General features: G+C 50.5%; 1 protein-coding gene across 1 annotated transcript in view; it reads right to left on the minus strand.

The window, feature by feature from the left end:
* CDH4 (cadherin 4) overlaps nucleotides 1-27,206 on the minus strand; it is a gene marked incomplete at its 5' end in the record, with an annotated part of 560,697 nt that overhangs the window by 77,873 nt on the left and 455,618 nt on the right. The gene's annotated exons all lie outside the window — the stretch shown is intronic.

The following is a 27,206-nucleotide window of genomic DNA, read 5'->3' on the forward strand; positions in this document are numbered from 1 at the left end:
GCGCACACGCACACACGCACGCACACGCACGCGCACGCACTGTCCGCGTGACGGGCGCCTTCACTCCGGCTTCCCCAGCTCCGCCCTCCTCCCTCTCCTACCGTCACGTCCGGTTCTCCTGGTCCTTGTCCGCCCTGAGCAAGACCACTGAGAATGGGCGGGCCGGACGTCCCCCACGGACCCCTGGGCCGGGGCACCGCCCGCTTTCTGCCTGGACTGAGCGGGGCGTGGAGCCCGAGCGGCCCTGCAGAGATTGGGGGCACGGGGGACACATCCGGCCCACCCAGTGTGCTTCCCCACCCCGCCCTCTCCGGGCCAGGCTGCCCGTCCTTCACAGGGAAGTTAGTCATGAAACGAATGAAAAGAACCCGCTACACATTTCAAGATTTTATTTTTTGCAAAGAAATCTCATTACATCCTGACCGTGGAGCCGCGTTCCCTTAATTCTCCAGGTGCCGTTTGGCGGCGCCTTCGGAAATACGCACAGGATGCCCTGAATTCTCCCACAGTTTACCGTATTAAGAAGAAATACTGTGCAAATGAATTCACCAGATCAGGGGAGAGCAGTTTCCCCTTGATTTGTGTCTGGAAAATGAGAAAAACATCACAGCAGCGTCCGGAAGGACCGTGAATAAAGAGTGGAGGCGGGCATTTCCATCACCCATCTCACTTTTATGACGCCACTGAGAATTACACTCTTTTGCATTCGTTCCTAAAGGACGGAACAGATGGTAAAAGGTTCGTTTAAAGTGACGCCGACATTAAATAACGTACGGTGCCTGGCCATTGTGTTCGCCCAGGGACCTCGCTCGGAGGGCTGGATCTGCCCTTAGGAAAGGCTGGATGAAATGCAGGATTCTGGCAGAATCTCCCCCAAGGAGAAGGTATTTACCTAATTTCGAATAAACTTGAAACTTGGAGGAAAGTCACCACGTGTGGTTTTGAATTGCAAACGCCTTGGAGGTTTATTCCCAAAGAATTGAAGGGGAGGAGAATCCCACTGGACCTGCAGAGAAAAAGCCTGCCTCAGGACAGGCAGAGACCCAGTCAGCCCAGGGGACACCGTCAGTGCAGACTGGGCCCCTGGTGTTTCAACGATGTCTTCTCTTGGCCCACGTGGCCTGTGCTGTGTGCCAGGCCCCATCACGCTGGGCAGACACAGCCCTGCCCTCACGCGGTTCATGGACCAGAGGAATTAGATCTAAAAAAGTGACAGCCTCTCAGTGCAGTGTAAAGTGATAATTATAAAATGGGGGAAGAACAGGGTCTGTGAGAGATCCTGATGTAAGGACTTGGGGGGCAGAGAGAATTTTCAAAAATGTCCAGTTAAAATTGAGTGTTTGGTCTTGTCCACCACGGTACATGATTCCTGGACATGCATGTACATACACATACGTAGAAACATGCATATGCACATAAAACAGACATGTAAACACACCCCCACACACACACCTGCACACATACATATAAGCATACACACGTGTGCACATGCGTGCACACAACTGGATCTCCCCTCCTTTTGCTCTAAGTCTCTTGGAAGGCGATGGCTATTCTGCATCTTAATGGCTTTGCCATGCCACTAATAAGGCCTCCGTGACCCTGTCCCCATGTTTTGAAAGATGCTCTCAAAACCCTTAGGATCAAGTTCTTCCACAAGGATGTAATTCTTCGGTGAAGTATTGTAGCGCTTTCTCCTTGTATGATATTAAACCCAGAGACCTTCCCAGGAAAACAGGTTGCAGACTCTCATTTTTGTTACGTTTTGGGAGTTTTGAGCTGCCTGCAGCAGAGGGAGAAGCTCTGAGTCGTGGCAGCAGACGCTTTGCCCCCACCCACCCCAGGCTGGCCAGGACGCAGGCAGGCAAATCTACACTTGGCCGTGACTGCGGCCGGCCAGAAGGCTGCAGCCAATTTTCCTTTACAATCCGACTCTCACCAGAGTCAGAGTTAAGAGCACTCTTTCACCTTAAATGTATTTGCGGCTTCCCCGCGGCCTCAGCTGGTCCTCACAGCCCTCACGTTGGCCCGCGACGCTGGGGCTTCTAGATTTTCATGCTGACAGAGAATCAGGTTTTGTGTCCGACATCCCATCTGCTCTGCAGGGACGGCTCGCCTGTCCCCGCCCCCCCCCCCGCCCCCACTGTTGAGCACTAACGCCGCCCCACACCCTCCTCTGGGCCCTAGGAACACAGACAGGCTGTCTGTCCCCACGGATGGCAGGTGCAGGCCTGGCACGGTGAACAGAGTAGGTGCTCAATCTCCCTCTTTCCACAGGAGAACTATCTTCTCTGAGCCCCGAGGGAGGAGGCGGAGGGAAGGGGGGGCCCCGAGGGGGCGGCAGGTGGTCGAAGATCCCAGGTGGGAGGGAGACGGTCCACCCAGCCCTGTGGCTACTGTCTGGGGGCAAAGAAACAGCCGGGAAATAGGGGCGGGGGAGAGAAGAGAGGTGGTCACCCCTCCCCAGGTGAAAACCTGGAGCAAAAGAAGGAGGAGGGGGGACCACCCCTGGGTGTCTGCAGAGGCTTCTGGGGGCCCTGGGGGGCTGGGGGAGGGAGTCAGAAGGGTTCTGCTCTAGAGACTCAGCGGGAACCGAGGGGTGTGGTGTCACCTGGTCCCCAGGCCTCCGGCAGGAGAGGAAGGAGGCTTGGGGAGGGGCTGGTCCCCGGGAGGGGTGAGCTGATGGGACCAACAGCAGGACGGCCCATCCTCAGCCTGCTCTTCACTGTGTTTATCTCGGGCTTCTTTGCCCAAATTAGGGTTTCCCTCCTTACGTGTCCTTATTATGCCTCGGAAGCCTGAAGCTGGCACCGAGCTCCCCTGTGAAGAGGAGGGTTCCAGGAATCTCCACCCACCCCTGCAACTCCTTAAGGAACGATGAAAGAAAAGTCCCAGAATGTCGGCCCCACTGACGATCCGGTCCAGCCCCTTCTGCAGATAGGGAGACTGAGGCGCAGAGAGGCTAAGGGTGGACGAAGGTTTCACAAGGAGTCCAGGATCGAGGGCAGAGTTCCCAGGTCTTGTCTCGGCCACGCTGCCTTCCTAGGAAGCTTCGAAGAGCAGAAGGGAGGGCTTCCCTGGTGGCGCAGTGGTTGAGAGTCTGCCTGCCGATGCAGCGGACACGGGTTCGTGTCCCGGTCCGGGAAGATCCCACATGCTGCGAAGCGGCTGGGCCCGTGAGCCATGGCCGCTGAGCCTGCGCGTCTGGAGCCTGTGCTCCACAACGGGAGAGGCCGCAGCAGTGAGAGGCCTGCATACCGCAAAAAAAAAAAAAAAAAAAAAAAGCAGAAAGGGAGGTTGAGGAAGCTGTGCCCACTTGTGCAGATGAGAAACTGGGCCCAGGAGGTCTCTGTGTCTCCCCAGGGTCTCTCGACCCCTGATGGGAATCTCAGACCCCAGGTGTCACTCTCATTCCAGCTGGTTTTACAAATACACAGGGATTGCTGAAGTTCCATGCTTTGAAAGGTCACCGTGGGCTTCCCTGGTGGCGCAGTGGTTGAGAATCTGCCTGCCAATGCAGGGGACACGGGTTCGAGCCCTGGTATGGGAAGGTCCCATATGCCGCGGAGCAACTAGGCCCGTGAGCCACAACTACTGAGCCTGCACGTCTGGAGCCTGTGCTCCGCAACGAGAGGCTGCGACAGTGAGAGGCCCGTGCACCGCGATGAAGAGTGGCCCCTGCTCGCCGCAACTAGAGAAAGCCCTTGCACATAAACGAAGACCCAACCCAGCCAAAAAAAAAAAAAAAAAGTCACCGTGGCTCTAAGGCCCAGGACTAGAACGTCACTTTGTTTTTGAAAGTGATCATGAAATTATAACCAAATCCTACGTGACGCAGTAAAGTTTAATTTAAAAGCCCTTTGCCATGGCGCTGGGCGAGCAGCAAGATCTGGCCAGAATAAAACTGTTCTCTCAAGTGAATGGGGCAAACCTGGGGCCGAGGGTGAGTCAGGATCCATACTTCCCTCCCCAACTCTTCCTTGATTCTTGAACATTACTTTTAAAAGGCTTGACAATGTTTGTATTTCTTGCATTTTACGAAACACCTTCCATGCACAATGAAATTCAACTTTCAATTATTTTCAGCTAGGTTCTTGTAATGAGCAGAAAAACCCAGAATGTGATAGGGAAAGGCATTTGTTGTGTAACACTGACACTATTATACATCACCATTCACAGTTACTTTGAGTTTTATAAATCATGAAAAAACCCCTCAAAGTCGTATGAATATTAATGAAAGCCATGAATATGTTCTTACAAAATTTGCCTGGTGGGGAAGAGAGAATTAGATGCTTCTCAAGAGTGCCCTTCAGGTTGTACCAAATTAACAAAGACAGGCAGCTACTTAATTCGGGGTGTGGATGACAGAAGACATTACTGCCGACAGCGGGAACGGGGCGGAGTCCACTCCCGGCTCTCACTCAGGCAGCAGAGGCCCGATTTCCTTCTGGGGGGCCATCGTTCCCCACTGCGAGTGGTCCTGGGGAGCAGTCGGTCAAGACGCCCTGCCCTGCCCTGGGCAACAGGCAGGCCTATGAGCAGAGCTGGCCAATCAGCTTCTCCTCTCAACTGTGGATGTTGAGTCAAGAAAGAGTGGGGGGTGGGAAATATGGCTGGAGCCCCTCCGCTGCAGGGCCATCTCCCTGTCAAGACCCAGTGCCCTGGGGCCACCTGCTGGCCAGCCTTCCCTTCCAGTCCGTCTGCGTGAGGAGGGGTAGCTGCAGTGGGTTCCCCCGTTGCATTCAGTCAAACCTCTGCCTGACCCAGATGTAGTCGGAGGGGCCCTTAACACTGCGCGGGGCAGGGAAGCTCTAATCAGAGGGCAGCGTGCCCGTGGTGCCCAGGCCCCTGCCTATGCCGCCTCCCCACGGAGGCCCACCCGACTTCTCCATCCCAGTGTGTGGTGGGGTTCCCCGCAAGCAGAGCCGGAGATGGGAGTCTTGTGTGAGTGGTCGCCTGGGCAGAGCCTGCAGGAGCAGAGGCAGGAGAGGAGAGATGCGGGCTGGGCTGGGGTCTGGCTTCAGACCCATCTCCCGGGGGAGCTCTGGAGCCTCCGGGTGAAGAGGGGGCCTCCGTGGGCCAGCCCAGGGTGAGGAGGGTCCGTCCTCTGCTGAGGTTTAGAGCGGCGGCTCCCAGGGAGCTGGGTGGCACCAGCGTCTGCTACACCCTGCCTCGTCTCCCCAGCCCTCCCATTGCAGCTTTTTCCTGCTTATGCTTTTGTTGACTGCTCTCTGTCTCCCCCACTGCACTGTCCAGGAGATGCTCAGGAGAGACGGTCACTTGGCTTGCAGCAAAGTTTAATTTAACTCAGCACCCGGCCTCGAGTGGTGTTTAGTCGACACCTGGTACCTGGGCAGCCTCCTGGAAAAGTGAGGGCTCTGAGCCGAAGTCTGGGCAGGTCTGCGGCTTCCCTGGAGCTGCCTGAACTTGACAGCTAACGAGGGCTGTTGCTGCACAGAAGCCAGAGTGGGGACAGATTTCCTTCCAAGGCCCCAGGCTGGGAATACACCTGTCCATCAGGGAGCAGAGTCTACGGGGGACGCCTACTGCCTCAGCCCGATGGAGGCAGGGATCCGCGGGGCGGATGGCTCTTGTGGGCTGCAGTTCACCCTCAGATCTGCTGCCCACGCTTTGCCTGTTGTCATTTCTGGTCCCCCAAATGAAGAGTCAAGCGTCTCGTCAGGAACGCTGCTTCATCAATACGTAATGTGTGTCCCTGCCCGCCTCTGGAAGGCCCTGCACACAGTCTCTGACAAGGGATGACCCCAGACGGATCCAGTCCTTGGAGACGGAGGCTGCAACAGCCAGACCATGGCCGGGGTTGGGGGAGGCCCAGGCGGAGCTCGAGGGGGCAGGTCTGAGCAGGAGGACGGAGACCAGCCCCCAGACCCGGAAGGAGAGGAACAGTGTCGGGGGGTGGGTGGGAGTGAGGGCTATTTGAGGGACAGTGAGCGCGGGATGAGGCTGCATGCAGGCTGAGGTGGGGCACTGGGGCTGCCACCGTCCTGGCATGTCTGCAGAGACCCACCCCTGCTGTCTTTGGAAACCGCTGCCCATCGCTGCTCTGTACGGACCCGTGGGGAGGGCCCTTCCACGGGCTACAGGAGTACCTCCCCTGGCCCTGGGATTGGCTCAGGGAGAGGCATGTGACCCAAGCTGGGCCAATGGGAGTACAGCTTCCCCTGGCCCTGTGATTGGCTCAGGGAGGGCATGTGATCCAAGCAGGGCCAATGGGAGTGACTCCTTTTGGAGGGAACGTCTCCTCCTTATTCTGGTCATCCTGCACCTTCTAGGAAGGTCATCCTGTCTCCCCCCAGGGACCCAGGAGAGGCACCCTCTCCTCTCTAGCTCTCCACCTTGGCCAAGACCCTTAGCCCCTTGTTTTATTGTCCTCATTGGAAATGGGATTCGTATGCCAACCTTGCAGGGCTGTTGTTGTCAGCCTCCGCAGACCCAGGATTTGAGCAGAGGCGTTGAGAACAGAGCTCAACAGGACTCTTCACCCAGGTTTTTACTGCCCGCCAAGAGCTGTCGACCTTTTTTTGTGTGTGTGGTACGTGGGCGTCTCACTGTTGTGGCCTCTCCTGTTGCGGAGCACAGGCTCCGGACACGCAGGCCCGGCCGCCATGGCTCATGGGCCCAGCCGCTCTGTGGCACGTGGGGTCCTCCCGGACCGGGGCACGAACCCGCGTCCCCTGCATCGGCAGGCGGACTCCCAACTACTGCACCACCAGAGAAGCCAAGAGCTGTCGACCTTTAAACAAAATGGCTGCTTCTCAGTCAGAATTCGGCCCCCAGATTCCATATTGAGGCTGGGTCTCCACCGTCGCTGCGAGATTCATCCTAACCAAATCTTACGTCCTATTATCCTCAGCTGTGGGAGGGCTCGTACCCCCCCCCCCCCCCACCCCGGGTTCAGGGGCTCTGGAGCCACAGGAAAGGAGTAGCTGGCAGCGGGGCAGACAGGCTTAATTCAGTGATGCTGTGGGGACCACACGTGTGAGGCCCCTTTCGGGGACCAGGGAAGATGGACTTTAAGCAAACTCCATCCACGGAGGGGTCCCATAAGAGCTGAGAGCACCAGCTCCTCTAGGAAGTGTGAGACCCGACCCTCCTCCCAAGGGATCTTCCCCCTCCCTGCCCTTTGCAGCCTCAGGTCAGCTCAAATGCCACCTCCTCAAGCAATCGCCCCTGACTGCCCTGCCTGTGAGTTACTCTCTTCAGGCGCCTCTTTTCAAATCATCTTTAAACCCGATCCAACCTGGGGTGTGTGCTGACTTATTTATGGCCCATTTCCCCCTCCACTGGCTGCCCAACTGTGTGTGTGTGCCCGGAACCATGGAGAGGTGTGGAGTGGATGGATGAGGAGTGCTGCCGAGACCCTGCTCCGTGGAGCAGAGAACAGGTGCCTGTCCCCAGGTGGCGCATCAAGTCTTCGTCAGGCCCCATGTTTGTTCTCAGTTGTTCTTCTTTTCTTTCTCAGGGGCACCCAGGGGTGACTGCTCTGCATCAGGCCCTGTGCTGAGCCTTGTCTCACCGACTTCTGCAACAGCCCTCAGAGAGGTGGTGCTAACCCACTTTACATGAAGAGACTGAGGGTCAGGGAGGTGGAGCCAGGGTGCGAATCCAGAACGTCCCTCTGCTTGGTCACCACTCGACACCCCAGGCTATCTGGGGCCCAGGGAGGAATGGCCACAAAGCCTCAGGGAGGCACTAGTGCCTGGTTGTGGGAAAGCTGAGAAGGCTTCCTGGATGAGGCAGGGCTGAGGGGGGCCTGCATTTCCTGGTGCCACACCTTCTTAGCATCAGTTTCCTGGAGCTTGATGGCAGGAGCAACAGCAAGGAGCCTGAGGGGCCTCGCCAGGTGGGGTGGTGGCCAGAGAGAGCGACACGAGCAGGTCTGGGCGCAGAGGAGCCTGCTGCTGAATCCTCCCGAGGCACCACCCTTCCTGCTAGAAGGAAGCCCCCAGCAGCCCCCGAGTCTCCAGTGAAGAGCAAATACACCCTTGTCCACATACGTTCTTAGGGAGGGGATGGTCAATAGCTGGTTGCTCGGGAGTGGGGAGGTCATTTGTCTCAGGGCTTCCCCGAGGTCTCCCTCACAGCCCCAAGCCCCCGATTCATATTCTGAGCCATGCCCATGCCTTTGGCATCTTTGTACCCATTTCCCTGTGCCGTGTGCCCCGAATCCGCTGCCTCTCGCCAACACGCCAGGAGTGGCTCAGGTGCCGAGCGGTCCCCCTCCTGCTCTCCATGAGCGGGAGAGAAGCTGCAGCGTCAAGAACTCAGGGTTCCCACGAGCTCTAATGGACTTTTGGTCTGTTTGCCAAAGACACCCAACTGTCCAGCCCACGGCACTCCAGCCAGGCAGCCGCCGGGAGCCTTGTCTCCTGCCCCAGCTGGGGCCAGGGGTGGAGGGAGAGGGCTGCACCGTGTCACCAGGAGGGAGAGCCATCGGCCCCCAAGCCTCATGAACGTGGCCGCTCTCGTGGCAAAACCAAGGCAGCCCTCAGCCAGCCGGCGTGTCCTGCTGGGGGCTGTCAGCACTGAGGGTGCTTCCACGGGGCTCCTGGAGCCCAAACCTGCCCTGATGGCTTGTCCAGAGTAAATGCTGGCGGGGGAGCACCCACTCCCCGGCCCCCCTCCACAGGAGGCCCACAGACCACATGGAGCCAGGCTGGCGGTTCCTCAAAGTGAAAGAGTCCCCGTGGGACCCAGCAGTTCTATCAGGCTTTGGGCCCAGGGGACTGAACGGTGGTCGAAGAAGCACTTGTGCCTGAGCGTTCACAGCAGCCAAAAGGTGGAAACAGCCCACGACTGTCAACTGTCAACTGCTGAAAGAGTAGCGGAATGTGGTCCGGCGCTGCAGTGGAACATTATCAGGCCACAAAAAGGAACGAAGCCCTGACACAGGTCACAGCATGCACGGACCTCACACACATGCTCAGTGAGAGAAGCTGGACACAGAAGCCCACATACTGTACGATTCCACAAACATCCGGAACAGGCAAATGTACAGAGACACAAAGCAGAGTCGTGGTTGCCAGGGGGCTGGGGGAGGAGGATGGGGAGTGCCTGCTTAAAGGGTAGGGGGTCTCCTTTTGGGGGGATGAAAAGGTTCTGGAACGAGATGGTTGTGAATGTCCTAAATGTCACTAAGGGTACATCTTATGTTGTGTGTATTTTACCAAAATAAAAAAAGCTGGGGTGGGGGAGGCCTGCTGAGGCTGTCACTCAGGTTACTGCACAGCCCCCCGACCAACGTCCAAGTCCCCACACCTGTGGACACAGGTGGCCTGTGAGCGGCACGGGGAGACGGCCTGAGGTCCTAGAACGGCCGCCCTGCTGGGAAGCAGGGTGTCCCCGGCCTTCACTCTGGAGACCCCCTGGGTGGCTTGCTAAAGACGGGGAGACAGCACGGGCCAGTGGACCTGCCACGCCGCTGGCTCTGAGGACCTGACGTGATGGTGACGGGGACCCAGATTGTGGCTCAGGAGCTTTTAAGGCAAAAGGAGCAGCTGTGTGCTTATCCCCGAGGGACTGCGCCACAAACCCACAAACTCTACTGAGGGTCCTGCAAAACCTCCCACTTAGGCCAGAACGTCTCAACCTCGGCACTGTCGACGCTTCGTACCAACCGTTCTCCATCGTGGGGGGCTGTCCTGGGCAGGTAGGGCGTGGCCAGCGTCCCTGGCGAGCAGGTTCCACACCGGACTGTGGCCACATCACCATTCTAGTGGTTTCCCTTCCCTTTCTCCCGGCTCACAAGCTCTGCATCCCGGTAGCCCATCTTCCTGCCAACGCCTCATTCAGAACTAGACACGGCCTCTTACATTTCTTTCCACTCACCCGTCCAGGAAGGGTGTCATTTGCTCAGATCCAGAAAACACATATATCTGGCTGATGCCAGGCTCTGAGCCTCCCTGGGGAGGGGGTGATCTCAGCACATGAATCTGCCCTTGGCGGAGGGCTGACAGGGCTCCCTGCTCAGCACCCGCCCCCAGCCCCCTCTCCACAGAGCCTCCTGTGGGCTCCTTCCTGGGAGCTGCTGGGGCCTCCAGGCAGTGACAGCTCCGCTGATGACCTCAGCCCCAGCCAAGCCTGCACTGTCCATCGGGGGAGCCCAAGTGATGGCTCCACTGCCTCCTAAACCCTGTTATCAGTGGGTCAGTGACAGGGCTGCTGGTAATGGCCCCAAATGACTCCAGAGGACTGGTTATGACCATTGAGTCCACAGACACTTGGTGGGGGGGTGTCTGATGCACAGATGAGTGAAGGGACCCACATGGACCCCTAAATGGGAAGAGCCATTGCCCAGGCTGACGACAGCCAAGTGTCCTGTGTCCCGAGTCCAGGGAGATCGGCCAACGGGCTGCATACAGCTGTTCTCTGGGCTCCCGGCAGAACTCACTGGTCAGCCAGGACCATGTAATTCTGTTCCCCATCCTCTCCTGATGCCCCATCAGGTCCTCCAGCCCCAGCTTTTACCATGCTCCCCTCTGTCCCTCCTTCCCAACCATGCCAGCCTTCCTTTAGCTCCTTAGATGCACTGTGTCTGCCCCTGCCTCAGGACCTTTGCACAGGTTGCTCCTTTTCTGAGTTAACCCCTGCTCATGTTTAGGTGTTACCTCCACCCAAACCTGCCAGCCTGGATTGGGTCAACTTCCATAGCACGGGCCCCTCTCTCTTCTTGGTAGCATTTGTCACCATTTCCATTTTATCTTTATTTGATTATTTGGCTAATATTTGTTTTCTCTGAGATTGAGAGTCCTAGGAGGGCCGTATGTGCCTGGCACAGAGAAAGGGCTAAAAGGCCACAGGATGTGACACTAGATGAAACTTGCAGGGGTCACATCACAACCAAACAAATAACCAAAATGTTAGTCTAGTCTATTCCGGTTCTAAGAGTTCTGTTGGCAGGGGAAGGGTTCCGTGGCCAAATGCATTTGGTAAATGTTGCATATCACAACAAGTCTCAGAGAAGCACCCGAGGTGGGAGTGTGCTAAAGGCCCTAAGAAGTCCTGCAGGAAGGAGGTCTGCTGCACCTCAGTTAATCCAGCATCTGCCAAAGCAATCTGACTGCTGAACACTTCAGTCTCTCCCATCCGCCACCACCAAAACAGCCACTGTGATACCATGGTTGCTCCATAGGACACACTTTGGGAAAAGCATTTATGAAATAAACTTTCATAAAAATGTTCTATTAAAAATCAGCACAATGGGGCTTCCCTGGTGGTGCAGTGGTTGAGTCCGCCTGCCGATGCAGGGGACACGGGTTCGTGGCCCGTCCGGGAGGATCCCACATTCCGCGGAGCGGCTGGGGCCGTGAGCCATGGCCGCTGAGCCTGCGCGTCCGGAACCTGTGCTCCAAAACGGGAGAGGCCACAACAGTGAGAGGCCCGTGTACAGCAAAAAAAATAAAAAAATAAAAATAAAATAAAAGAAAAAAAAATCAGCACAATGCAGTCCTAAATCAAATGTACCTGTGCTCTTCCTTATTCATGTTTTACAGTTATCCGATTTTCCTAAATAACTGAGAATTATTTGTACTGCTGTTTTGCATAAGCTATTTTTTAAAAAATGAGAAAGGGAAGACAGCAGAAGCAAGAAGAACCACAATTCTGCAGCCTGTGGAACGAAAAACATATTCACAGAAAGATAAGACAAGATGAAAAGGCAGAGGGCTACGTACCAGATGAAGGAACAAGATAAAACCCCAGAAAAACAACTAAATGAAGAGGAGATAGGCAACCTTCCAGAAAAAGAATGCAGAATAATGACAGTGAAGATGATCCAGGATCTCAGAAAAAGAATGGAGGCAAAGATCGAGAAGATGCAAGAAATTTTTAACAAAGACCTAGAAAAATTAAAGAACAAACACCTAGAAGAATTAAAGAACAAACAAACAGAGATGAACAATACAGTAACTGAAATCAACAATACACTAGAAGGAATCAATAGCAGAATAACTGAGGCAGAAGAACAGATAAGTGACCTGGAAGACAGAATGGTGGAATTCACTGCTACAGAACAGAATAAAGAAAAAAGAATGAAAAGAAATGAAGAGAGCCTAAGAGACCTCTGGTGCAACATTAAACGCAACAACATTCGCATTACAGGGGTCCCAGAAGGAGAAGAGAGAGAGGAAGGACCCGAGAAAATATCTGAAGAGATTATAGTTGAAAACTTCCCTAACATGGGAAAGGAAATAGCCACCCAACTCCAGGAAACACAGAGAGTCCCAGGCAGGATAAACCTAAGGAGAAACACACCGAGACACATAGTCATCAAACTGACAAAAATTAAAGGCAAAGAAAAATTATTAAAAGTAACAAGGGAGGGCTTCCCTGGTGGCGCAGTGGTTGAGAGTCCGCCTGCCAATGCAGGGGACACGGGTTCGTGCCCCGGTCCGGGAGGATCCCACATGCTGCGGAGCAGCTGGGCCCGTGAGCCATGGCCACTGAGCCTGCGCGTCCGGAGCCTGTGCTCTGCAACGGGAGAGGCCACAACAGTGAGAGGCCCGCGTACCACACACACACAAAAAAGTAACAAGGGAAAAATGACAAATAACATACAAGGGAACTCCCATAAGGTTAACAGCTGATTTCTCAGCAGAAACTCTACAAGCCAGAAGGGAGTGGCATGATATATTTAAAGTGATGAAAGGGAAGAACGTACAACCAAGATTACTCTACCCGGCAAGGATCTCAGTCAGATTTGATGGAGAAATCAAAAGCTTTAGAGACAAGAAAAGCTAAGAGAATTCAGCACCACCAAATCAGCTCTATAACAAATGCCAAGGGAACTTCTCTAAGTGGGAAACACAAGAGAAGAAAAGGACCTACAAAAACAAACCCAAACAATTAAGAAAATGGTAATAGGAACATACATACTGATAATTACCTTAAATGTGAATGGGTTAAATTCTCCAACCAAAAGACACAGGCTCACTGAATGGATACAAAAACAAGACCCATATATATGCTCTCTATAAGAGACCCACTTCAGCCCTAGGGACACATACAGATTGAAAGTAAGGGGATAGAAAAAGATATTCCACGTAAATGGAAATCAAAAGAAAGCCGGAGTAGCAATACTCGTATCAGATAAAATAGACTTTAAAATAAAGAATGTTACAAGAGACAAGGAAGGACACTACATAATGATCAAGGGATCAATCCAAGAAGAAGATATAACAATTATAAAGATTTATGCACCCAACATAGGAGCACCTCAATACATAAGGCAAATGTTAATGGCTATGAAAGAGGAAATCGACAGTAACACAATAATAGTGGGGGACATCAACACCTCACTTGCACCAATGGACAGATCATCCAGAGAGAAAATTAATAAGGAAACACAAGTTTTAAATGACACAATAGACCAGATAGATTTAACTGATATTTATAGGACATGCCATCCGAAAATAGCATCTTAACACTTTCTTCTCAAGTGCACATGGAACATTCTCCAAGATAGATCACACTTTGGGTCACAAATCAAGCCTCGGTAAATTTAAGAAAATTGAAATCATATCAAGTATCTTTTCTGACCAAAACACTATGAGATTAGAAATCACATACAGGGAAAAAAACGTAAAAAACACAAACACATGGAGGCTAAACAATACGTTACTAAATAACTAAGAGATTACTGAAGAAATCAAAGAGGAAATCAAAGAAACCTAGAGACAATGACAACGAAAACAAAAACCTATGGGGTGCAGCAAAAGCAGTTCTAACAGGGAAGTTTATAGCAATACAATGCTACCTCAAGAAACAAGAAAAATCTCAAATTAACAATCTAACCTTACACCTAAAGGAACTAGAGAAAGAAGAACAAACAAAACCCAAAGCTAGTAGAAGGAAAGAAAATCATAACGATCAGAGCAGAAATAAATGAAATAGAAGCAAAGAAAACAATAAAAAAGGTCAATAAAACTAAAAGCTGGCTCTTTGAGAATATAAATAAAATTGATAAGCCTTTAGCCAGACTCATCAAGAAAAAGAGGGAGAGGACTCAAATCAGTAAAATTAGAAAAGAAAAAGGCGATGTTACAACGGACACCACAGAAATACAGAGCATCATAAGAGACTACTACAAACAACTCTATGCCAATAATAGAGACAACCTGGAAGAAATGGACAAATTCTTAGAAAGGTATAACCTTCCAAGACTGAACCAGGAAGCAATAGAAAATATGAACACACCAATCACCAGTAATGAAATTGAAACTGTGATTAAAAATCTTCCAACAAACAAAAGTCCAGGACCAAATGGATTCACTGGTGAATTCTATCAAACATCTTAGAGAAGAGCTAACACCCATCCTTCTCAAACTCTTCCAAAAAATTTCAGAGGAAGGAACACTCCCAAACTCATTCTACGAGGCCACCATCACCCTGATACCAAAACCACACAGAGATACTACAAAAAAAGAAAATTACAGACCAATATCACTCATGAATATAGATGCAAAAATCCTCAACAGAACACTAGCAAACAGAATCCAACAACAAATTAAAAGGATCATACACCATGATCAAGTGGGATTTATCCCAGGGATGCAAGCATTCTTCAATATACACAAATCAATCAGTGTGATACACCATATTAACAAACTGAAGAACAAAAACCATATGATCATCTCAATAGATGCAGAAAAAGCTTTTGACAAAATTGAACACCATTTATGATAAAAACTCTCCAGAAAGTGGGCATAGAGGGAAACTATCTCAACATAATAAAGGCCATATATGGCAAACCCACAGCAAACATCATTCTCGATGGTGAAAAACTGAAAGCAGTTCCTCTTAGAGGAACTTATCAGGAACAAGAGAAGGATGCGCACTCTCGCCGCTATTATTCAACATAGTTTTGGAAGTCCTAGCCACGGCAATCAGAGAAGAAAAAGAAATAAAAAGAATACAAATTGGAAAAGAAGAAATAAAACTGTCACTGTTTGCAGATGACATGATACTATACATTGAAAATCCTAGAGATGCCACCAGAAAAATACTAGAGTTAATCAATGAATTTGGTAAAAGTTGCAGAATACAAAATTAATGCACAGAAATCTCTTGCATTCCTATATGCTGACAACGAAAGATCAGAAAGAGAAATTAAAGAAACAATCCCATTCACCACTGCAACATAAAGAATAAAATACCTAGGAATAGACCTACCTAAGGAGGTAAAAGACCTGTACTCAGAAAACTATAAGACACTGATGAAAGAAATCAAAGATGACACAAACAGATGGAGAGATATACCATGTTCTTGGATTGAAAGAATCAATATTGTGAAAATGACTATACTACCCAAAGCAATCTACAGCTTCAATGCAATCCCTATCAAATTACCAATGGCATTTTTTAAAGAACTAGAAAAATCTTAAAATTTTTATGGAGACATAAAAGACTTGAATAGCCAAAGCAATCCTGAGGGAAAAAAACAGAGCTAGAGGAATCAGACTCCCTGACTTCAGACTCTACTACAAAGCTACAGTAATCAAGATACTATGGTACTGGCACAAAAACAGAAATATGGATAGAAAGCCCAGAGATAAACCCATGCACCTATGGTCAACTGATGTATAACAAAGGAGGCAAGGATATACAATGGAGAAAAGGCAGTTTCTTCAATAACAGGTGCTGGGAAAACTGGACAGCTACATGTAAAAAAAGAATGAAATTAGAACACTCCCTAACATCATACACACAAATAAATTCCAAATGGATTAAAGACCTAAATGTAAGACCAGACACTATAAAACTCTTAGAGGAAAACATAGGAAGAACACTCTTTGACATAAATCACAAATGGGACCTAATGAAACTTAAAAGCTTTTGCACAACAAAGGAAACTATAAACAAGACAAAAAGACAACCCTCAGAATTGGAGAAAATATTTGCAAACGAATCAACGGACAATTAATCTCTAAAATATATAAACAGCTTATGCAGCTCAATATTAAAAAAACAAACAACCCAATCAAAAAATGGGCATGGGGCTTCCCTGGTGGCGCAGTGGTTGAGAGTCCGCCTGCCAATGCAGGGGACACAGGTTCATGTCCCGGTCCGGGAAGATCCCACATGCCGTGGAGCGGCTGGGCCCGTGAGCCATGGCCGCTGAGCCTGCACGTCTGGAGCCTGTGCTCCACAACGGGAGGGGCTGGGGCAGTGAGAGGCCCGCGTACCACAAAAAAAAAAAAAAAAAAAAAAAAAAAAAAAATGGGCGGAAGACGTAAATAGACATCTCTCCAAAGAAGACAAACAGATGGCCAAGAGGCACATGAAAAGCTGCTCAACATCACTGATTATTAGAGAAATGCAAATCAAAACTACAGTGAGGTATCACCTCACACCAGTTAGAATGGGCATCATCAGAAAATCTCAAACAACAAATGCTGGAGAGGGTGTGGAGAACAGGGAATCCTCTTGCACTGTTGGTGGGAATGTAAATTGGTGCAGCCACTATGGAGAACAATATGGAGGTTCCTTGAAAATCTAAAAATAGAATTACTATATGACTCAGCTATCCCACTACTGGGCATATACCCAGAGAAAACCATAATTCCAAAAGACACGTGCACCCCAAAGTTCATTGCAGCGCTATTTACAATAGCCAGGTCATGGAAGCAACCTAAATGCCCGTCGACAGACAAATGAATAAAGAAGATGTGGTACACATATACAATGGAATATTACTCAGCCATAAAAAGGAACAAAATTGGGTCATTTGCAGAGACGTGGGTGGACCCAGAGACTGTCATACAGAATGAAGTAAGTCAGAAAGAGAAAAACAAATGTCGTACATTAGCACATATATGTGGAATCTAGAAAAATGGTACAGATGAACCGGTTTGCAAGGCAGAAATAGAGACAGAGATGTAGAGAACAAAAGTATGGACACCAAGGGGGGAAAGTGGCAGGGAGCAGGTGGTGGTGGTGGGAAGAATTGGGAGATTGGGATTGACATATGTATACTAATATGTATAAAATGGATAACTAATAAGAACCTGCTGTATAAAAACTAAATAAATAAAAAATGAAGCTCTGTGTTGGCAGCTGTGCGTAACATGGAGAGGTAGACCAATACTTTTCCTCCAGATGGTGAGGAGAAGAGTAATAGAAATGGTGTCTTGTTCCTCCTGTTTATTACTGGTGGTGATGATGGTGATGGAGATGGGTAATGATGATGGTGATGGAGATGGTGACGGTGATGGTGATGATGGCAATGACAGAGGAGGTGGTGATGGTGTTGGAGATGGTGATACTGATGATGATGATGGTGGTGGTAAGCTTGAAAATCAAGTGGGCAGCTGACAGTGTAACAGAGATGCCACAGAGCAAGGTGGATCAGAGTCAATTCTGGGTCCAGAGTGCCTGGGTTCAAATCCTGGGCCTGCTATTTTCTCCCTTGTGATCTTGGGCAAGTTAACTTAACTTCCTCTCTGCCTCAGTTTCCCCACTGGTAAAATAGAGATACAAAAGTTCCTACCTCCAGAGTCTGGGTGAATTTTGAATGAGATCTTGTATGTGAAGCACTTGGACAGGATTTTGTCCATAGTAAGTGCTCAATAGAATTCTTATGAGCCTTGTGGTGAGGTCAGAGCCAGAGGCTGGATCTATAAAAACTTTTACTTTTACTTTGGTGCTATCACATAGATAATTTCTAAAGTCATGGGGTAAAGGAATAAATGAGGGAAGAAAGAAAAAAAAATCCTCAAACTCTAAGATCTAAAAGTCAAGTGAGAAAAATTGACTCATGCTGTAAACATAAACATTTAAACTGTGGCCCTGAGATAGAACAAATGGTCATTGTGTCCCAGGAGAAGCGTGGGGTTTGGAGAGACCCAACCTTTAAACATCCTGCTTGAAGAAGCCCTTGCGTTTAATCTGCCAACCCTCAGAAAATGTAGCTTCATCTTGTAATCTTAGAAGGGTTAAGCCTGTTCTTATAATGCACGTGGCCCCAATGTTATTACACAATTTAATGGTTCCTTTTTAGAATAAGTGGGAAGAAGGCTGTAGATGAAGAAAGCCTACAGATTAAAGGATTCTTTTTTTCCCCCATCTAAATATCCCTACAATTGGATTAAACTTGACCTGGATCTCTTGTTTGGCACCGGTTTACTATTTCTTATCAAGACCTCTTTTCTCGGAAGTTTTCACCCTGGTTAATTCCAAATAAATTAATGAGGTCAGTATTAGAAATATGAACACATGCACATACAGACTCTAACAGAGGCAGACAGCTCAGCACAGGGAAGAAAATGATGAGAATTTCACCTCCTTAGGTAAGACCCATGACCCTGTAATGATACTCCCCAAGAGTCTCTATGTTTTAATTCCTTTCTGCCTCTCTACCATCATCAATGTCCTTAATTCACAGTGCAGGGGTGGGGGCAGGGGGAGGGAGAGCATCTTTTGTGTATCCTTATCCATCTCTATGAGATTCTGGAGCCGCTACTCACTTCAAGTCATACCAGTTATCTGTGGATCCAGCTACCCAGCAGCAACCTGCACTTGGCAAGGCAGCAGTGGAGATGCCTTTGGATGCATGATGAGACCACCCTGAAGTCCAAAGGAAAGCTGGCATGAAATGGAGCCCCAATCTGAGAGCTGCAGAGGACCATGGGATTTCTCCCCAGGGGACCTGTGGCTCCAGACATCTGCTGGAAAATCATAATGAGAAGGAAAACAAGCTGATGTGTTCAACTGTGGCAAACAGAGTAACGGTCCTTAGAGACTTGCCTTCCTCCAGCAATTGCTCCCCTACCCTAAGGACACTGTCTCTTCCAATCTTTCCAATAAAACACACCTTTTCCACCTAAGAAAGCTGCCCCACTACATGGCTCCACTGCAGAGTATTGGTTGAGCCTTGCTTTGATGTAAATTTACTTCACTGAGAAGAGCATGTCTTGTTTTCTTAAGACTTTACGTGAACTGGCAACATAAATGTGCTACACGTATTTATTCTCATGCTGCCAAATATTTAAGCAGACATCAAGGGATTTAGCAATTCGGCTGCATACAAAACACACAAATTCATGGTGAAGATATTACATCAACGATGACAAGCATGGGTTTAGGAGGCCAATAGTTCTGAGTTCAAATCATTGTTCCACTTATTAGTGTCCATGTGGACAGGTTTGATCTTTGTCTTACTCCCTTCATCTATAAAGGGGTGACGGTACCTACTGCATCAAAAGTGTCAAGAGGATTAAAAGAAAGATGTCTGTAGTTTAGAATACTCATGGAAAGTGCTCAAGATATGGTGGTTGCAACTCCTTCCTTCTCTTCCACCACCATCACCGCCATCATCTCCTCCTCCTCCTCCTCACATTACCATCCACCGTCATCGCTGCAGTCATCATCATCACCGTCATCCTCATCAACACCATCACCATCACGTTCACCGTCATCATGACCACGATGACCATCATCACCCTCATCAACACCACCATCAGAAGCACCACGACCACCATCATCGCCTGTATTACCATTATCATCGCCTTCACAATCATCACCATTATATTCATCACCACCGTCATCCTCACCATCACTGTCATCAGCAGCACCACCACCATCCCCATGGTATGAGGGGCTCACCTGCCCCAGAGGGGGGAGAGCGAGAGATACAATGCATGAGTCACCTGACCAGGCTGAGAAGGATGAATGCGCCCCAGGGGTATATCCCCCAGGTGTATCCAAGCATAACTGGGGGGCAACAGAATAGAGTATCTGAGTGTTTTCGCAGCTTGAGACTTTGTGCTTCTCAAGAAGGATTCTAGACATTGTGTCCAGTATCACAAGCTGCGGATGTGTAACCTGCCTGTGATGAATTAGAATTTTCTGTATTTAGTACCTTGAGGCCAGCGTGTTTGCAACTAGGAGAGTGTCAGATGGTCCAGGGAAGAAATTCTCTAGGTGTTCGGGTGGTGAGTTCAGCCAACGGGCCTGGGACACTGGACAGAGGCCTGGCATCTCTGCTCACCTTGATGAGGACCTCATACAAGTGACAAAAGGCCCCAGGAAAGCATCTCTGGATCCAGCAGGAGGCTGTGTGGGTGGGGAGCCACGGCCAGGGTGCTCACCTGGTGACACCTTCCGGGTGACCTGGGCAAATCCCCTCACCTTACTGGCCCTTTATTTCCTTGTCTGTAAGGTGAGGGTTTGGTGTGACTCTTACACATGCCTCTCCTGCCTCTAAATTCTGCCTCTATGATGATACAAAATGCAAATTCCAGGAAAAAAGAAATTGATGCACCTCAGCAGCAAGTGCATGTTTCTGAAGCTGGAGAAGTTTTTAGACCTGCTTTATTCCTCCTGGTGTCCCAGGTGACAGTGTAATCGGGAGTGACCGTCCTGTGGCATTCCCTGGATTTAACTCAGCTGGTTCCACCATAACTCCACCTGTGTTGTGGAGAAAGCCCACTCGCCCTTTGCGGGTGGTGGTGAGAAAAGAGAACTTCCTGGGGAGGGTGACGGGCTGGAAGACTGGAGCCAGCTTCCTGGAGCCTGGGACTCTGATCCCCACCCATGGTTACTTCTATGTGTCAACTTTGTGGGCCACGGGGGGCCCAGATATTTGGTCAAACATTCTTTTGGGTGTTTCTGTGAGGGCATTTTGGCTGAGATGACCATGAAATCCCTGGACTTTGAGGAAAGCAGATGCCCTCCCTAAGTGGGTGGGGCTCCTCCAATCAGCTGAAGGCCTGAGCAGAACATAGGACCAGCCTTCCCCAAGCAAGGGGGGATTCTCCAGCAGACGGCCTTCAGACTTAGTCCACACGGCCAGCTCTCCTGTGTCCCCAGGCTGCCAGCCCACACTGCTGACTTTGCCGTGAGCCATTTCTTTATAAGTCTCTTTCTTTACATCCGTCCACCCTACTGGCCTTGTTTCTCTGAAGAAGCCTGGAAAATATGGCACCTTCTCTCCCTGCCACAATGGACAGGCAGATTGCACAGTGGGGCTGGCTGCTGGGTGGGTGAAGCGTGATCTTCAACCTGCTGCTCTGGCAATTTTACGTTCAAAGATCATGGGGGCATTGCAGCCTCCTGTTATGTCCGGGGTCCAACTGGGGGCAGGTGGCCCTGGTCAGTCAGGGAGGACAAGTGGGCTGCTGGACATTTTGACAAGCTCAGTGGCCTCTGGTCGGCCATGCTTGAAGCCCTGTGAAGCCCAGTGAAATCCCCTGTGGGGGACGTCGGGGCTTTGAGGGGACGCACCCTCCAGCGCTTCCTCAGAGGTGTTTCCACCCGCCAGCTCTGCCCCTGGGCAGTGCACAGAGGAGGCACCTCCGCACACCTCGGTGACTGACGGCTGAGCCGCGCCTCTGAGGGAGACCCTGGGAACTACAGGTGTGTCAGCCTCCTTTTTTCCTTTATCAGTTTTCATTTTAGCACCGTAATAAAATTTCTGATAATCTAAACATGGCAGTAAATCTGCTCCATAAAAATGACTGTCTCCTCATGTTATTGCCGTCATCAGAGGTGCCGTAATAACGCTCACAACACGAGGCAAGATGGTTATTGTATTAAAATGAATAAATGACAAAGGTTTTTATTACATGAGTGATTTTTCTAGGCGTCAAGACGCTCTTTCTGTTGTACTCGCATAATGAACACATAATTCACCAGCACATTAGAGCACTGGCCTTGGAGTCTGAAGGCACAGTCTCGGCAAATAAGTAAATTATTAATGAGATGTTATCTAAAAACAAAATTGCAAAGCCCCACCTTCCTCCATTAAGAAGGAAAAAAAATTTCTAGTAACTCGTGAAGCCAGAGGAGTTGGGAAGGGACCTGCCGGCAGCACAGAACATGCCCTAGAACGTGCGCAGAAGGGTGGCCGAGGCCAGTGAGTAAGCTCCCTTCTCCTTCCCTGCCTCCCACCGAAGAGGCTGGAATTTTGCCACCATTTGCTGTCACAGCCTCCCTTGCAGCCCAGGGTGGTCTGTAACCAGTATCTGAAGGATGAGACATGAAGGAAAGTCTGGAGGGGAAATCCTGGGATTCTTTTGCTTTCCTGACAACAAGCATGAAAAGATAGTTACTACTGTCGTTTCTTGAAGTGGAGAACACGGCAGGAGCACTGGCAGCCCTCTTTCAACCATGAGGAGACAAAAACAACAGCTATGGGCACCACAGCACGGTGGTGGTGGGGCTCGTGGAGCACGGTGCACAGACGCAGTTTCTCATCCGACCCTCGCGAGCGTACATGCATGTGTATCCGCAGCAGCTGATTCTTTTGTGAAAGAAATTAGGAAAGGCTACGAGCAAGTGGAGGGAGGGAGGAGGCCTCTACTTTCTACTTGGTTACTTTATGGAACTTCAAAAGAATTTTCTAAGCATGTTCACATATTACTTCTATTTAAAATAGAAGGCCAATGATGGGCATCTGAGTGGGGGTAGAAGCTATTTTATTGTTCTTAGTTTATTTCTCTGTATTTAAAAAATCTAAGGAATGTAACACACACACACACACACACACATATATATATATAATTTATTTATTTTGGCCGCGCTGGGTCTTAGTTGCCATATGCGGGCTTCATAGTTGTGGCATGTGGACTCTTAGTTGCGGCAATGCATGCGGGATCTAGTTCTGCGACCAGGGGTCGAACCCGGGCACCCTGCATTGGGAGCGCGGAGTCTTACCCACTGGACCGCCAGGGGAATCCCCGGAATGTTACATATTTTTAAAATAAACAATTCCTTTGCTGATAACCTTGCCAGCGGGTCACCCTCCCAGGCTAAAGGGCATCATGTGACCTTGAGGGGACCACATACGCCTCCCTTGTGTGCATGCAGATCAGGACCCCATGCCTTCGGGCAGCTGCTCAGAACCCCGAGTTCATTACATTCAGAGCGATGGAATCAGGCCTCCTCTGGTTCAGGCAAAGCTAACGGGCATGGGCGTGGGGATGTGTGGGTCTCTTTCAGGTACGTTACTACGTGTGGCTCTAATGGTCCCAGATCGGGTGGATTTCTCTGCCCCTCAGTTGGGCTGGGACCCCCCTACCCCACTCCTGTACAGCCCCCGCAGTGAGTGCTTCCTGGGGACCAGGCACCATCCAGGCACCTGTGCATCATGGCCTCACCTTTCGCCTGTCCACTGTCCCTGGAGGCAAGGCTACTGCTGTCCCTGCCTGACCCACGTGGGCACTGGGGCCAGGGTGTTACCTGTCATCTATGGTGACACCGTGGGGTGACGGCAGAGGGACAGCTGCCCCTCAGGGAGGAGGTGGGGTTTCTCCTTGAGGTCGTGACAAGGTGAGCCTGGGCCTGACCACAGCCCCAGACCCTGGTTTCAATGTCTTCTTTCTCAGTCATTAGAGCCCCCTTTGGCTGAGCCTGTGCCGTACAGCGAGGTGGCCTCTGAACACCTGAAATGTGACGGAGCCGTACTGAGTTTGCTCTTAGCAGAGGAAACACACTCAATTTCAAAGACTTAGTGCCAAAAAAAGAGACTGTAAGATATCTCAGCCAATGTTTTAAATATTGATTTCAACTTGAAACAGCATTTTTGGAGATGCTGAGATAAATAAAATACGCTATTACATTTAATTTCATGCCCATGCTCATAGCAGCATTATTCACGATAGCCAAAAGGTGGGGACAACCCAAGTGTCCATCGCGGGTGAGGGATAAACGAACTGTGGTCCATCCTGACAATGGAATACTATCCAGCTTTAAAAAGGAAGGGAATTCTGACGTGCATTACAACATGGGGGAGCCCTGGAGAGATTATGCTCAGTGAAATAAACCAGTCACAGGAAGAAAAATCCTATATGATTCCACTTCTGTGAGGTCTCTAGAGGAGTACATTCATAGAGACAGAAAGCAGAGTAGGGGGTTGCCAGGGGCTGGGGGCTGGGGACCTAGTGTTTAATGGGGGCAGAGTTCCAGGTGTGCCGGATGAGAACGGCTCTGGAGACGGAGGGAGGTGGTGGTTGCACACACTACAGATGTATTTTAAAGCCACTGAACTGTGCACTTAAAAATGGCCACGACTGCAAATTTTATGTCCTATGTCTTTGACCACAATAAAAAAATTAATTGCACATCTTCATTTCTACTCTTTTAAATGTGGCTGGTAGAAAATGTGAGTTACATATGAGGCTTGCATGTTATCTCTGGAGTGTGACGTCCTGAGAGAGGGAGGCCCCATACCACCCTGCATCTCTCCCCACAGCCCTGTGATGCTGTGGTTACTGGACTCGTGCTTATGTCTTTGGGTTTGGGTGACGTTTGCTTCCTCGTGTCTCTCTCAGGTACACTGTACCCAGGTCATAGGGGGCCCACTAAATGTTCGCAAATTTGAACTGAATTATAAGATTTTTTTCCTTTCCTCTTTCAAACTGCAAACCCATACTAAGGATCACAGCAAGCGCAAGAGTGGGGCTGAATCACGGGATCACAGAGCCAGGAGGAGGTGGAGCTTGAGGTGGGTGGTTCTGGTGCTTTCGCGACAGCTACAAATCCTAGAATGAAACACGTCTGCACACGAGCCCAGTGCCCGGCACATGGGGGCCCCAGAGAAATGGCAGCTATTTCCAAGGCCCAGTGCCCTCAGGACCCTAAGTGACCTTGGGGTTCTCTGGGGAAGGCAAAGCTTGGGGGAGATGAGTGTGAAGACAGGATGGAGTTGGGGGAGATGGGGACCCCCAAGTCTGAAACAAGGTGCAGCCAAGGGGATGAAGGGAGGGGGAGGGAGGTCAGAGACATTCCCCAGAGAAAACCAGCAGATCTGGTAGGAGAAAGGGGACCCCAGATTCCAGGAGCCGGTGCCCCAGGAATTTGACCCCCAGCCTTTCTGCCACGGCTCAAGGTCACATTGTCAAATCGGTAACACGTGTCCCCTGCCTGGCGGTCCTGTCCCCGAGAACCCAGCGTGCATTGCAATAATAGCTAAATAATCAAGCCTACCCCCGCCCCGTAAATGAATATGCATTTCATCAGTACAACTGAAATAGCTCCTTTAGAAATGTCTTTCCTCCTCTGAGCACACAGGGCTGGGAGAAGGTTGGTAATTATACGTGTGTCACAAGCAGTCCCAGCCCGGCAGGGGGCTTAGCGCTTCATATAAATTATACCAATCAGCAGCGGAGGGAAAAATCCCCACAGGGGGATGGAAAGTGGTGCTTTCTCCCAACTGATGTACACAAGTACTAGATCCTGGCGAAGCAGCGTGGGGGGCGGGTGGGGGGTGTCGTCAAAACGTGAGACTCGCGCTCCAGCTCAGCCGCCTTCAGAAACGCAGACGACCCTCTTGATGGTGTATTTGGAGGAGATGCGATCAATCACAGGGTTAAGGGGTCTCCGGAATCCAAATGCATCTGGAATCTTCCTCGGGGTGGGGAAAGGATGACGTGCTTTAATACGTCTGAGAAACGAAGAGCGGATGCAAATACCAATACGCTCTTGGTCTCTCTCTCCGGGTCCCCCTCTCAGAAGGGGACAGTTTCAAGGCCAATGCCATTTCCCTGCAGCTGCATCTGACACTCCTTCACGTTCGCTCATCCTCAGTCCCTAACGGGCCTGGCCAAGATGCTCTGCAAAGGAAGGTCCTGCTGGGAAATGGAGATGAAGTCCTTGCAGGTCCAAAGACCCCAGACCTCAGAGGTGGGGCTGAGGACAGCGGAGGGAACCCAGAGGCCCATCAAGGCAGGAGAAGGCAGCAGGGGGCATCTGGGTGCAGCCACGGGGCTCCTGTTACAACGCCAACCTCAGGAAGTTCCGCTGGGTCTCCCAACAGCTCTACCTTCTTCATCCTAAGCAGCCCTACCAGCAAAGGCCATGAGCAGGAGAAGCTTCCGAGAACCCACGGCTATTTGTGTCGTTAATTAGGATGACACGCAAGGATTCTGCTTGGATTACTGGGAGTCTGGGCACCTTCCAGTCCTGGGTCCCCAGGAGATGCCCCTGGGGTCTGGGATGAGCCTAGGCCCCTGCAGGACCTGGGGCCCTTCCTGAACGAGCTGCTGCTGTGACGTTGAAGTCTCTTACGGAAACAAATGCAGGTGGCAGAGACGGGGGTTAGGAACGAGCCCAGACTCCCTGGTGGGAACGGACGGTGTGGGGAACCAGAGGACAGCCTGTGGGAGAGGGTCCACAGGTCCCTCAGGCCGGCGAGGTCATGGCCATGCCTCCGGGGAGTGACCGCACCCGCTGTCAGCTAGGAGAACTTCTGCCCTTTGTCAAGCTGGGATGGCCAGGGTTATCCCTACAATTCTTCCAGACTCCACCAGCTCCCACCTGCCTGGGGACAGATTTCCGTCTCTCACCAGCGGCTCACCGACTGCAGGAAGCCAAGAGGTCACATTTGGGTTTAAACAGTCATTTGCATAAGTCCCGAGAAGCTGAGGGCATGGTTTGCATCTATAATAGCTGCTACTTTTCATGTCTCCGGTTGGCAAAAACATGGCCTCTGTTATTACAGAAATTAACATCCCACAGGATAAAAGAAAATAAATTTGGTGTTTAAGGAAGTGGAAAATAGAATTTTCCATCCTTTTTTGCCGAGAATCCCAGCCGAATGCTGCCATCAGAATCGCTACTTTTGTATTTAGAAAATCAGGAAGCAGATGAGAAAGCTGTTCGCTCTGCTGAGTATTTCACCCCCTGAACACTAGGGAGGTGTTGTTATCGGGCAAACGAGGGTGAAAGCAAACAAACACATTAAGTGGATTTTCAGGTTGGGAAAGTGGCCGCCCCTCCCTCAATAACCTCCCCGCCCCCTAGCTTCCCTCCTCCCAAGGCTGCTGCAGAACAAGCTCCCACGTCACAGCTCGGGCCCCCGACTGCCCTTCCGTGGGACTTGTGCTCCAGAGCGAAGCCTCACCAGCCTCCGGGAGGACCCCCGGGGGCCGCCCCAGGAAGCCCCCATCTGCTCCCCAAATGGAGGCGCCCGAGTCCCTAGGTTTTAGGTGACTTCAGGCTCCTCTGTGCCGAGGCCAAGAGAAATTGCTTCCGTAAACCTCTTTTGTACATGAGAGAAGTGGGAGTTTAAAAAATCAGCACAGGTATCCCAGGCAGCCAGGAGAACCAAGGACAACCCAGTTCCCAGCTCCAAACCTCCCCTGCTGTGAGCCTCCATTTCTGTCCAGGGTGTGTTTTGCATTCGATAATCTGGGGTTAACAGTTTCAAAGATTTAGAATCAGAAAACCAGTGTTCCTTCGGTTTATTTTTCTTC

The sequence above is a fragment of the Mesoplodon mirus genome (genome assembly GCF_964341445.2).
Source record: "Mesoplodon mirus genome assembly, chromosome: 15".
Taxonomy (NCBI): domain Eukaryota; kingdom Metazoa; phylum Chordata; class Mammalia; order Artiodactyla; family Ziphiidae; genus Mesoplodon; species Mesoplodon mirus.